We start from the raw sequence: 15,116 nt of genomic DNA, 5'->3' as shown, positions 1-15,116 counted from the left end.
ACAGGGACTTTGAGTACCCTTTAATGCAATCAAAGATTCAAGGTTTTTAAGATGGCTAACCCTTGAGTTTTATAGAATATAATCAACAACAGAATATGAAATACATAAATTTACAATTTTTTTTTTGTGGAAATGACGAAAGGTAAAACTGGAACCATGTGGGAAATTAATAGTTGGCACAGGCATGATATTAATTACGATATTAATAAGAACAATGCAATGTAAATATAAAGTATGTCAATGAAGCATTCCATACTATGAAAAAATTATGAACAACACAGTGCTGGCAGATAATGGAATGGACCGACCATAAATTATGCTAAGTAATAATGCATATAATACGCCCAAGCAAGAATACCAGATGGTGAAGTGATTTAGTGAACAAACCAGAGGAGCAAAACTAATAGAAAGGTAATCTTTAGTTTGTATTGTTCAGTTTAGCCAATTGATGAACTTAAGTCTATCTGTCTAGTGTTTTTGAGTGTACATTTAAAATCACTGCATGGTAATTTAACACAAGCTATTGCTGATAGTAAAATATTGATAATGTTACTTATATTCTTTGACTTATATTCTACTATTGGCCTATCTTATCTTATCTTATCCTCACAAACTTCTTCCTTCTTCCTATCTATGCCTAATAATAATAATAATACTAATCTGCCTCTTACCTACTTTGAACACTAATATATTCCCTACCTAAGATCTTTCCATCTAACCCTTAGAATAATATTGCTACTTCCCAGCGCTGGATTAGGTGCCGCTACCTGGAGTTCAGCTACATGGTAGCCAAACTCAACCGTCACTATTCGAACATTCAACACTACTAACTGGAGTTGGGCAATCTCTGGCGCTCCCATTTTTGCAGGTGGCAAATGTGGCAGGTATATGAGGAGCTTAAGTCTGGATCACTTACCACCAGAAGAACATCAATGTTCTATAAGGAACTATTTATTATTAGCATTAAAACAAAACACTACAATGGCCCAAGCCATTTTACACAGGTGAAGGTGTATTATCAACTCCAATACTGCATGTCAGTGCTTCTTGACTAATACATTGTTACTAACCTATTCTCATTCTTCAGGGAGCAAATGATCCCAATGTACACTCTTCTTTATGATTTTAATTATGTTATATCCCCTGGGCACATCCCAATCTCATTAAGTATTTATCCACCATCTGCTATTGTATATGTGCTGGCTATTTTGATTCACCAGCACAATATAACCAGTCCTGGATTACCGAAATGGGGATGGGTACCTAATCTTCTCCACCTGTGTATCCAGTGGTTGCATTATTTTGCATTCATATGAATTTTAATGAACGTCTTACACACTTGTGCATAAATCTAGTATTTATATAATGAACTTTAATTAACTCCCTGTTTTCTGTCTTACTGTCAGTCTCATCTTCAGTCCTTTTGCAGAAGTTTTTTCCTAACAACTTGTTCCATTGTTATTGTTTAAAGATTGCTTTAGATTGCATTTCAAAATCCTCAATGTCCGAAGTTTTCCATGCGATAGCTACTCATTTTTCAGATGGTATTGATAAACCTTATGGATTCAAAGACATTTGATTCACTAATCACTAATCTTCACCATGTCTGAATGAAGTCACAGGTGTGTGCTAGCTTATAGAGCATCTGCTCTTCAGCAGAAGATGAAGAACTCGGCCTAGACAAGCACAGAGCCTGCAAAGAAAGCAGCATTTCTTATCACTATTATGGGCGGCATGGTGGTATGGTGTTTAGCACGCTTGCCTTGCAGCACTGGGTCTCCAGTTAGAATCCCAGCCAGAGCACTATCTGCACAGAGTTTGTATGTTCTCCCCGTGTCTTCGTGGGTTTCCTCCTGGTACTGTGGTTTCCTACCATATCCCCAAAACATGCAGATAAGTTAATTGGCTTCCCCCTAAATTGGCCCTAAACTATGATACATACACTACATGATGCATACATAGACATATGACTATGGAAGGCATTAGATTGTGAGCTCCTCTGAGGGACAGTTTAGTGACAGGACAATATACAGTGTGCAGTGCTGCAGAAGATGACAGTGCTATATAAATACTAAATAATAATAATTATTATTATTTTTCACTTATATTGTGCTAACATCTTCTGTTGCACTGTACATAGTACAAAACAAATAGTGGCCAGAATAGATACACTGTGAAGTCCAAAACTCTGTAGCAATACAAATCCATACAGTACATAGTTGATGTGTGGTTTGAGACATCACAAATACTGTTACACGTTCATATAATGGCAGAATAAGAAACACTAGGAGGAGGTCTCTTCCCCTGTGAGCTTACAAATTAGAGGATAGTGGGGTGGAGACATCAGGGAAGCAAACAAAGGGATAAGCAGACGAGGCAGTGAACCTCCAATGCTACCTATAGCAAATTATAGGCTTGTCTGAACAGGTGTGTTTTAAAAGTATGCTTTAAGGTTTCCAGGCATGGAGGATGAAGGACAGGCTATAGGAGGGAGTTCCAAAGGAGAGGAGACACTTGTGAGAAGTCCTGGATGCAGGAGTGAGAGGAGGGGACCACCAAGCTAGAGGACAAAAGAGTCTCATGGAAGGAGCATAAGTTCCGCGTGGGATGGTATCTGGAGATTAAAGAAGAAATGTAAAGAGGTGATAACTTATGTGAAGTATGATAGGGTGAGGAGTTTAAACTGGATCCTTTGGATAATTAGTAGCCAGTGAAAAGATTGGGATTCCGGTCGGAAATTGGCAATTCCGTTCCTGTGAGCCGGAATAGAACATCTATAGCGGTAATCGGAAAATAGCAGAATTTCTATGCGGAATTCCGTCAGAATTTAATCAAAAGCATGTAAAAGCTGCATTTACTGTTAGGCAGAATTTTTAAGCCACTCAGAAGGATCGGAAGTGATAGACCCGTCACAGAAGCTTAACCACTTGAGGACCACAGTCTTTCTACCCCTTAAGGACCGGCCACTTTTTTTCCATTCAGACCACTGCAGCTTTCACGGTTTATTGCTCGCTCATACAACCTACCACCTAAATGAATTTTGGCTCCTTTTCTTCTCACTAATAAAGCTTTCTTTTGGTGCTATTTGATTGCTCCTGCGATTTTTACTTTTTATTATATTCATCAAAAAAGACATGAATTTTGGCAAAAAAATGATTTTTTTAACTTTCTGTACTGACATTTTTCAAATAAAGTAAAATTTCTGTATACATGCAGCGCGAAAAATGTGGACAAACATGTTTTGGATAAAAAAAACCCATTCAGTGTATATTTATTGGTTTGGGTAAAAGTTATAGCGTTTACAAACTATGGTGCAAAAAGTGAATTTTCCCATTTTCAAGCATCTATGACTTTTCTGACCCCCTGTCATGTTTCATGAGGGGCTAGAATTCCAGGATAGTATAAATACCCCCCAAATGACCCCATTTTGGAAAGAAGACATCCCAAAGTATTCACTGAGAGGCATAGTGAGTTCATAGAAGATATTATTTTTTGTCACAAGTAAGCGGAAAATGACACTTTGTGACAAAAAAAAAAAAAAAAAAAGTTTCCATTTCTTCTAACTTGCAACAAAAAAAAATGAAATCTACCACGGACTCACCATGCCCCTCTCTGAATACCTTGAAGGGTCTACTTTCCAAAATGGGGTCATTTGTGGGGTGTGTTTACTGTCCTGACATTTTGGGGGGTGCTAAATTGTAAGCACCACTGTAAAGCTTAAAGGTGCTCATTGGACTTTGGGCCCCTTAGCGCAGTTAGGCTGCAAAAAAGTGCCACACATGTGGTATTGCCGTACTCAGGAGAAGTAGTATAATGTGTTTTGGGGTGTATTTTTACACATACCCATGCTGGGTGGGAGAAATATCTCTGTAAATGACAATTTGTTAATTTTTTTTACACACAATTGTCCATTTACAGAGATCTTTCTCCCACTCAGCATGGGTATGTGTAAAAATACACCCCAAAACACATTATACTACTTCTCCTGAGTACGGCGATACCACATGTGTGGCACTTTTTTGCACCCTAACTGCGCTAAAGGGCCCAAAGTTCAATGAGTACCTTTAGGATTTCACGGGTCATTTTGAGAAATTTCGTTTCAAGACTACTCCTCACGGTTTAGGGCCCCTAAAATGCCAGGGCAGTATAGGAACCCCACAAATGACCCCATTTTAGAAAGAAGACACCCCAAGGTATTCCGTTAGGAGTATGGTGAGTTCATAGAAGATTTTATTTTTTGTCACAAGTTAGTGGAAAATGACACTTTGTGAAAAAAACAATAAAAATCAATTTTCCGCTAACTTTTGACAAAAAATAAAATCTTCTATGAACTTACCATACTCCTAACGGAATACCTTGGGGTGTCTTCTTTCTAAAATGGGGTCATTTGTGGGGTTCCTATACTGCCCTGGCATTTTAGGGGCCCTAAACCGTGAGGAGTAGTCTGGAAATCAAATTCCGCAAAATGACCTGTGAAATCCTAAAGATACTCATTGGACTTTGGGCCCTTTAGCGCAGTTAGGGTGCAAAAAAGTGCCACACATGTGGTATCGCCGTACTCGGGAGAAGTAGTACAATGTGTTTTGAGGTGTATTTTTACACATACCCATGCTGGGTGGGAGAAATAACTCTGTAAATGGACAATTGTGTGTAAAAAAATCAAAAGATTGTCATTTACAGAGATATTTCTCCCACCCAGCATGGGTATGTGTAAAAATACACCCCAAAACACATTATACTACTTCTCCCGAGTACGGCAATACCACATGTGTGGCACTTTTTTGCACCCTAACTGCGCTAAAGGGCCCAAAGTCCAATGAGTATCTTTAGGATTTCACAGGTCATTTTGCGGAATTTGATTTCCAGACTACTCCTCACGGTTTAGGGCCCCTAAAATGCCAGGGCAGTATAGGAACCCCACAAATGACCCCATTTTAGAAAGAAGACACCCCAAGGTATTCCGTTAGGAGTATGGTGAGTTCATAGAAGATTTTATTTTTTGTCACAAGTTAGTGGAAAATGACACTTTGTGAAAAAAACAATAAAAATCAATTTTCCGCTAACTTTTGACAAAAAATAAAATCTTCTATGAACTTACCATACTTCTAACGGAATACCTTGGGGTGTCTTCTTTCTAAAATGGGGTCATTTGTGGGGTTCCTATACTGCCCTGGCATTTTAGGGGCCCTAAACCGTGAGGAGTAGTCTGGAAATCAAATTCCGCAAAATGACCTGTGAAATCCTGAAGATACTCATTGGACTTTGGGCCCTTTAGCGCAGTTAGGGTGCAAAAAAGTGCCACACATGTGGTATCGCCGTACTCGGGAGAAGTAGTACAATGTGTTTTGGGGTGTATTTTTACACATACCCATGCTGGGTGGGAGAAATAACTCTGTAAATGGACAATTGTGTGTAAAAAAATCAAAAAAGATTGTCATTTACAGAGGTATTTCTCCCACCCAGCATGGGTATGTGTAAAAATACACCCCAAAACACATTGTACTACTTCTCCCGAGTACGGCGATACCACATGTGTGGCACTTTTTTGCACCCTAACTGCGCTAAGGGGCCCAGAGTCCAATGAGTACCTTTAGGCTTTACAGGGGTGCTCAAAATTTAGCACCCCGCCCACTTGCCAGGACAGTTAACAAACCCCACAAATGACCCCATTTTGGAAAGAATACACGCTAAGGTATTCCATGAGGGCCATGGTGAGTTCATAGAAAATTTTATTTTTTGTCACAAGTTAGCGGAAAATGACATTTTGTGAAAAAAAACAAAAAAACAAAAAACAAACACAAAACCACAATTTCTGCTAACTTGTGACAAAAAATAAAACATTCTATGAACTCACCATGCACCTCACGGAATACTTTGGGGTGTCCTCTTTCCAAAATGGCATCATTCGTGGGGTCTGTCCTGGCATTTTAGGGTCTCTGCAATCATTACATGTATGGCCAGTATTAGGAGTTTCTGCTATACTCCTTATATTGGGCATAAGGGTAATGCACTGTGGGCTGAAAGGAAAAATGAACGTCAAACAATCAATCAATGTGGATGAAAAAATATCTGCCCAAAAATTTTGAAAAAAAAAAAAAAAGAGGAGGAAGGCGTCTGCCAGGACATAGGAGCTGCCGCCCCAAAAATCCAAACCCACCAGCTCGTATGCCCTGGCAAACATGATTTATCCATTCACACCGATCGATGTGGATGAACAAATCATTGCCAGAGTTCTTTTTTGATACAAAGTGTTTGCCAAAGCATATGAATCCCCAACACCACTCCTCGGCCCATATGCCTCGGCAAACGTATCTTTTTGACTGCGGAGGAGAAATCTCGTCCTGCAGCGCTGCATGCACCGACTTGTGTGTAAGCTGACAGACGCGCAATGTTCTGTCAGGATGCACCATCAGTGCTGCAGCTGATTGGTCGGTCTGGATAGAAAAAAAGAGAGAAGAAAAAAAGACAAAACAATACAAAAAGGAGGGGAAGGCGTCTGCCAGGACATAGGAGCTGCCGCCCCAAAAATCCAAACCCACCAGCTCGTATGCCCTGGCAAACCTGATTTATCCATTCACACCGATCGATGTGGATGAACAAATCATTGCCAGAGTTCTTTTTTGATACAAAGTGTTTGCCAAAGCATATGAATCCCCAACACCACTCCTCGGCCCATATGCCTCGGCAAACGTATCTTTTTGACTGCGGAGGAGAAATCTCGTCCTGCAGCGCTGCATGCACCGACTTGTGTGTAAGCTGACAGACGCGCAATGTTCTGTCAGGATGCACCATCAGTGCTGCAGCTGATTGGTCGGTCTGGATAGAAAAAAAGAGAGAAGAAAAAAAGACAAAACAATACAAAAAGGAGGGGAAGGCGTCTGCCAGGACATAGGAGCTGCCGCCCCAAAAATCCAAACCCACCAGCTCGTATGCCCTGGCAAACCTGATTTATCCATTCACACCGATCGATGTGGATGAACAAATCATTGCCAGAGTTCTTTTTTGATACAAAGTGTTTGCCAAAGCATATGAATCCCCAACACCACTCCTCGGCCCATATGCCTCGGCAAACGTATCTTTTTGACTGCGGAGGAGAAATCTCGTCCTGCAGCGCTGCATGCACCGACTTGTGTGTAAGCTGACAGACGCGCAACGTTCTGTCAGGATGCACCATCAGTACTGCAGCTGGTTAGTCATTCGCTCGGTCCACCTGGAAGGTTATTGGATGGAAAAAGAGAAAAAAACCCCCAAAAAACAAGCAAGCAGCAAAGCAATTACTTCATTAACATTAATAACCTTTGAACTTTTTTAATAAAAAACTTAACATTGCAAACCAAACATTAACTTCTTTGCTTACTTGTTTTTTGTTTTTTTTTAACTTACCTCCCGAGGACAAACCTCTCCTCCCCCATGGAACAATGTGCGAAGTGCAAATTGCACAGAGTTGTGGCGAAATACATTACGCAATTTGTCCCAAGTGAAAGGAGAGGTTTCTGGCAGCCCTGTGTATTAGGGTCTCTGGAAACCTGATGTTTGGTTTCACACTGCATATTGACATATCCGGTGGGTCGAGCCCGCCGCACCGTATCGTCCAAAACAGACCTTCAGGCAATACCACAAGAGTAGCATTCGGCCTAGTAATGAACTGCGTCGCCATAGACTAACATGACTTCCGCGCCGATCGATATTGCCACAGAAGCCACGCAGTAACGTAGGCATGCACTAGCGTTAAGTCAAGCACTTCCGGCGTAGGGGGGGACCGCAAAGTGTGACTTTTGCTAGGAATTTTGCCCTAACGCGTCGCAGCAGTGTGAAATAGCACTGAGAGACCCTTGTGTGCCTACCGCTGTGTGTGGAGTTCCCTACTCTCTAATAGTGTACCTGCTCGTGGTACCTCTCAAAACACTCCCCTAGGCATAGGCCAGGCTGGTCAGGACAGGTGGGACAATAAACAGTGGTGTCACGCCTTATTCCAGCCCTGCTGCAGACACGACAGCGTTTTCTTCGGATTCGTTGACCTGGGGTAGTCGGAATTGGATAGGCGTAATGCCTTCCATGCAGCCGGCTAGTTGCATCTTGGGGTTGGGCCACGGCACCTCCTGGATACAGGAGTTCCATCACGATCTGTTTATTAAATTGAATAAACGAGCCAGTTCTCCCAGCCTTACTGTAGAGAACAAAGCTGTTGTAAATTGCCAATTGAATGAGGTAAAAATACACTTTTTTATACCAGCGTCTTGTTTTTCGGGCAACTAAATAGGGCGCTAACCTCTGGTCATTGAAGTCCACCCCTCCCATGTTAGTATTATACTCGTGGACGACAAGGGGTTTTTCAATGACCTTAGTTCGCCGTTGAATTTCAACTGTCGTGTCTGCGTGAATGGTGGACAGGAAGTAAACCTCCCTCTTGTCCTTCCATTTCACCGCGAGCAGGTCGTCAGCACACAAGGCGGCCCTCTGCCCCCGTTGAAGTCTGGTGGTAATGAGCCGTTGGGGGAAGCCCCGGCGACTAGGCCGCACGGTGCCACAGCATCGGATTTTTTCTATTTTTAAGTGCTGAAAGAGGGCCACACTTGTGTAATAATTGTCCACAAAAAGATGGTACCCCTTCTGGAACAAGGGTGACACCAAGTCCCACACAACCTTTCCACTGCTCCCCAGGTAGTCAGGGCATCCGACCGGCTCCAATTTTGAGTCTTTTCCCTCATAGACCCTAAAATAAGATGTATAGCCTGTGGCCCTTTCACAGAGCTTATACAGTTTCACCCCATACCGGGCGCGCTTGTTTGGGATGTACTGTTTGATGCGAAGGCGCCCGGTAAAGCGTATGAGGGACTCGTCTACGCAGATGTCCTGGTCAGGGGTATAAGCATCTGCAAATCTGGATGACAGGTGGTCTATGAGGGGTCGAATTTTGTGGAGCCGGTCAAAAGCAGGGTGGTCACTTCGATGACAGGTTTCGTTGTCATTGAAGTGCAGGAAGAGCAGGATGTTCTCAAATCGTGTCCTGGACATGGCAGCAGAGTACAGGGGAACATGATGTGCTGGGTCCGTAGACCAATAAGACCGCAACACATTCTGCTTTACTAGTCCCGTGTGAAGGAGAAGGCCCAAAAAAATTTTCATTTCGGAAACTTGGACTGGTTTCCACCGAAAAGGCTGGGCAAGGTACTTTTCCGGATTGGCGGTTATATATTGTGTGGCCTTACGGTTGGTCTCTGCCACAATTAAGTCCAAGAGATCCTGGGTGAAGAACAGATAGAAAAAGTCTAGGGCCGATCCTAGATTATCTGTCTCCACCTGGACTCCAGACTGGGCGGTGAAAGGGGGAAGTACGGGTGCGGCGGAATCAGGGGATTGCCAATTTGGGTTTGCCAGCACCTCTGGTAAATTAGGGGTAGTACGGGCCCGTCTTCTTGGTGGCTGCGACTGGGATCTTACTGCACGTGCCACCGAACCAGTTTCAACTTCCATGCTGGTGCTCGCCACTTCACCAGGGTCTACGGAAGTACTGGTGCTAGGTCCAGGAGATGTTGTGCTGCTGGTGCCTGCCCCACCATGAAATCTCAGACCAGCACGAACACCACTCTGCTGCCCTTGAGGCTGATCCTGCGCCACCTGCGGTCCAACAACATGGGGTGTGGTACGCCTGGCTTTAGCCGGGACCTCAACCTCGTCATCACTATCGGTCAGTGAGCCACTGCTCAATTCAGGTTCAAACTCTGACCCGGAAGATTCGTCGAATGAGGCGTCCCAATCGTCCTCATCCGACTGGGCCATGTACCTGAGAACCTCATCATCGGAATACCCCTTTCTTGCCATGGTGGGCTGCTAAATTTAGGGGGTATTCCTCTGAGACTACGCAGAAAAAAGAGCACCTACCTAGCAAAAGGGAGTATTTGAGAGGTAGAAAGCTGTGCTCACTGAGTTTTGATAAAAAAAATAAATCAAAACTGAGGTTTACAGTGCCACAGCTATTGTACAGTGTTTTTTGCAGTGATCAGAAAAAAAATTCTGTCACTGCGGTGGGGCGGGCTGAACGCAAGTGCAGGCGAACGATCAGGCCTGATCGGGCAAACACTGCGGTTTTTTTTGTGGATCCTAGTGACCCTAATAGATCTGACTGCGATCAGTAATGATCACTTACAGATACTATATAGTACCAATGTTGATTAGCGACAGTGATGACGCTAATTAGTGACTGTGGTGCAGTGGGCTGAGCACTAACTGACACTTACAAAGGGGCCTAGCTAACTGGCCTAACTGCTAACACTAGTGATACTAAAAAAGTGACAGTTTTCACTGTTTTTAGATCACTTGGATAGTGACAGGGGGGTGGTGGCGAGTGGGGAATCGGAGGCAATCAGAAACAATCACAGGACAATCAAAGGCAATCACAGGGCAATCGCAGGCCAATCACAGGGCACTCAATTCCCGGGATAATCAAAGTCAATCACAGGGCAATCAAACCAATCACGACACAATCAAAGCCGATCACAGGCCAATCAAAGCAAATCACAGGCCAATCACAGGCCAATCACAGGGCAATCAAACCAATCACGACACAATCAAAGCCGATCACAGGCCAATCACAGGGCAATCACAGGGCAATCAAAGCCGATCACGGGACAATCAAAGCCGATCACGGGACAATCAAAGCCGATCACGGGACAATCAAAGACGATCACAGGCCAATCAAAGGGCAATCACAGGGCAATCACGGGACAATCAAAAAAAATCACGGGACAATCAAATACAATTACAGCACAATAAAATTGAATGTCAGCACAATGAAATTGAATGTCAGCACAATCAAATACAATTGCAGCACAATCAAATACAATGCACTGGGAAGGTGATTGGGGGGGGGCTGAGGGCGATCTAAGGGTGTGGGGGGTTGATTAGGTGCCCGCACGGGGCAGACTGGGTCCTGATCTGGTGGGTGGCAGACACAGGGGGTGACGATAGGAGATCAGTGAGGGATTACAGGGGAGAATAGATGTAAACAATGCACTGGGGAGGTTATCAGGAGGGGGGGGTCTGAGGGCAATCTGAGGGTCTGGGTGGGTGATCAGGTGCCCCCAAGGGACAGTTTAGGGTCTGCGCTGATGGGTGGTGGTGACAAGGGGTGATAGACAGGTGATAGATGGGTGATAGACAGGTGATCAGTGGGTAAGATAGCTATATAGCTGTATACAGCATACAGGGTGGTGGTCTGGGAGGGGGGTCTGGGGGGGATCTGAGGGTAGGGGGGGTGATCAGGGGACCCTAGGAGGCAGTTAGGGACCTAACCTAGGGGATAGCGTCCCTAGATAGTGACAGGGAGTGATTGATGGGTTTTTAGGTGGGTGGTGGGGTGCAGATGCTGGTGTGCTGGGGTGGTCAGGGGGGTTCTGAGGGCTGGGGTGGGCGATCGGGGGGTATGTGTGGGGCAAAGTGTGTTTTTTTTACTCATCTGTGGGCTGCCTGTCCTCCCTGATGGTCGCACGACGAGTGACCATCAGCGGAGGAGGCAGCCAGTATAATACACTTTGTTACAATAACAAAGTGTATTATACTCCTCTGATTGGCCGGATCGCCGCATTTGAAACCCGCCCGCGCTGCTAATTGGCCGGCGAGTTTCCGTGCAGAGTGGGCGGAGCCTATTGCCGGCGGCGATCGCGTCATTGATGACGCGATCGCCGCACAGCCACCGCTGATGCCGCCCCCGCCGATGGGCGTATTGCGGTCGTTTGGGCCCGGTCTTTGCCGCCGCCCATCGGCTGGGGGCGGTCCTTAAGTGGTTAAAACATGCTGATTTCTGCATTAAAATCTGAATTTTTGCACTAATTAGAGTCTTAACAAAAACCAACCAATCCTACATTAGCGGCCAGCTCCTAGCTACCTATCATCAGCTATCCCACCCAATTTGTATATAAGAGAGGTGTGACAGTCATGAAGCTTGTGGGTTTCACTCTGGTGTTGGAGAAAGGAGAGACAGGCCCATATTAGTTGTTTCAACATAAAACAATAGTCTTTTTGAAGACAATATATAAAACAAAAGTCTTTTTAAAGACAGTGAGAGAGAATTAGACTGAGTGTGAGCTATTAGTAGTAGTAGCTAGGTGTATTTGTGAGAGAGTGACAGTAGATTGTTAGTTTGAGTGATAGATTGTAGTGTAGTGTTAGCAGTAGTTGCTGTGTGTAGAGGGTTAGAGAGAGCCAGCCAGGCCGCAGGCTTAGTGTTTGACAGAGTGAGAGAGTTAGGTGATTGATTAGTTGAGTGTAGTGCTAGTTTTTCTTTGTTTTCTAAGTGCATTTTTTTCTTTATTTTGTTTTTGATTTATTTTCTTTATTTCACCCCCTTATTTTCTTATCTGTTTTTTAGTTCAAGTTAGGTGGATTTATTTTACTTTGGTTCTGTCGCTCATACCCCTTCCCCAATAAACTTTTTGGCCCCAAAACAATGGAGCGAGAGCAGCAGCAATTTCCTGCCACTCCTAAAAGAAAATGGAGTGATGGTGGTGTTGGTGGATCACGTCAAGTTCGTGATCAGGTTGAGGGTGGCAGCAGCAGCAGGAAGCGTTCCACCCTGATCAGAGATGTCTTCCCTGTGTTCGCATGCAGGAACATTTTGACAGAGCAGCAGGCGAACAGAGTTGTTGATTATTCAGATCAGGAACCCTCTACCCAGTGTGAGGAACTTGAAGCTAGTTGCAGCAGCACCAGTAGTGGCCAGGTTCCTCATGGCCAGAAAACAAACCGCAGCTGCTTCTCTTGACGAGGTTGCTTCCTACCAGTACTCTCCTCCAGAATTAAAACACACCTATGTCGATGAGAGAGATGTGCAGAAGGATTGGAATGAGGCATTGGAGGAGACCATGGGACCAAGGTCCCAAGAAGTGGTGGGTTCTGTGGTGACAGAAATGGCCCCTGTGTTTTCTTCATCCAGTAATCCATCACAACTGGGAGCTTGTGTCACCACCAATCAACATCACCACCAGTCAACTACAGAGGTGTTTTGTGGCCAGGTGGAGGGTCCAGAAGGGTCACTTATAGGTTCCAGTGCTTTGGTTGAACTGGATGATGTTTTGGATGATGAGGCGCAGGGGCGTAGGAATAGACCCTGCAGCCCCTGCAGTTGCAGGGGGGCCCCTAGCAAGTCAGGGGCCCGGAGGAGGAAAGGCTGTCACCACCGGCGTACCTACCGGGGATGCGACTCTCTCAGCCGCAGGGGGGCCCGGCCGCCCGGGGCTGCTCTGGGGCCCGCTCACTGTGCGTGGGGGGAGCGCTGCTCTGGACCCCCCAGCAAGGTGCTCGACTGGCCGCAGCGTCTAATAGACGCTGCGCCAGTTCATTCCCCGCAGCCCCGCTCCACCAGCAGCCTGCATAGTCTCCGGCAGGCAGAGCAGGGCTACGGCAAAATGGCCGCCGAAGAAGCCCTACACTGGAGACTATTTGTGTCTCTAGTACAGGGCTTCGGCAGCCATCTTGCCGTAGCCCTGCACTCTGCCTGTCAGCGCGGGAGATGTGCTGCAGGAGGACTCGGGGAGCTGCGAGCCAGATGCTGGGAGAGGAGAAGACTTCTGTCAGGTAAGTGAATTGTTTTTTTTTCCACAGGTGCATTTTTTTTTCTAGTGTCTGCTGCCTACATTGTGATTTTCAGGTGTCTGCTGCACACATTATGATTTTCTAGTGTCTGCTGCCTACATTGTGATTTTCTGGTCACTGCTGCCCACATTGTGATTTTTAGGTGTCTGCTGCCCACATTATGATTTTCTGGTCACTGCTGCCCACATTGCGATTTTCTAGTGTCTGCTGCCCACATTATGATTTTCTGGTGTCTGCTGCCCACATTATGATTTTCTGGTCACTGCTGCCCACATTGTGATTTTCAGGTGTCTGCTGCCCACATTGCGATTTTCTGGTGTCTGCTGCCCACATTATGATTTTCTGGTGTCTGCTGCCCACATTACGATTTTCTGGTCACTGCTGCCCACATTGCGATTTTCTGGTGTCTGCTGCCCACATTGCGATTTTCTGGTGTCTGCTGCCCACATTACGATTTTCTGGTGTCTGCTGCCCACATTGCGATTTTCTGGTCACTGCTGCCCACATTGCGATTTTCTGGTGTCTGCTGCCCACATTGCGATTTTCTGGTGTCTGCTGCCCACATTACGATTTTCTGGTCACTGCTGCCCACATTGCGATTTTCTGGTCACTGCTGCCCACATTGCGATTTTCTGGTGTCTGCTGCCCACATTATGATTTTCTGGTGTCTGCTGCCCACATTACGATTTTCAGGTGTCTGCTGCCCACATTACGATTTTCAGGTGTCTGCTGCCCACATTACGATTTTCAGGTGTCTGCTGCCCACATTAGGATTTTCTGGTGTCTGCTGCCCACATTGCGATTTTCTGGTGTCTGCTGCCCACATTGCGATTTTCTGGTGTCTGCTGCCCACATTACGATTTTCAGGTGTCTGCTGCCCACATTGTGATTTTCAGGTGTCTGCTGCCCACATTACGATTTTCTGGTCACTGCTGCCCACATTGCGATTTTCTGGTGACTGCTGCCCACATTAGGATTTTCTGGTGTCTGCTGCCCACATTACGACATTCTGGTGACTGACTGCTGCCCACATTAGGATTTTCTGGTGACTGCTGCCCACATTACGATATTCTGGTGACTGCTGCCCACATTAGGATTTTCTGGTGACTGATGCCCACATTGCAATTTTCTGGTGACTGCTGCCCACATGGCGATTTTCTGGTGACTGCTGCCCACATTGCGATTTTCTGGTGAACTCTGCCCACATTACGATTTTCTGGCCCACATTACGATTTTCTGGTGAACACTGCCCACGTTACGATTGTCTGGTGAATGCTGTCCACGTTTCGATTTTCTGGTGAACGCTGCCCACATTACGATTTTCTGGCCCACATTACGATTTTCTGGTGAACACTGCCCAAGTTACGATTGTCTGGTGAATGCTGTCCATGTTACAATTTTCTGGTGAACTCTGCCCACATTACGATTTTCTGTCCCACATTACGATATTCTGGTGAACGCTGCCCACATTACGATTGTCTGGTGAATGCTGCCCACGTTACAATTTTCTGGTGACTGCTGCTCAC

The sequence above is a fragment of the Hyperolius riggenbachi genome, chromosome 9 (assembly GCF_040937935.1).
Source record: "Hyperolius riggenbachi isolate aHypRig1 chromosome 9, aHypRig1.pri, whole genome shotgun sequence".
NCBI classification, from domain to species: domain Eukaryota; kingdom Metazoa; phylum Chordata; class Amphibia; order Anura; family Hyperoliidae; genus Hyperolius; species Hyperolius riggenbachi.
Note: the sequence above shows the minus strand (reverse complement) of the source record.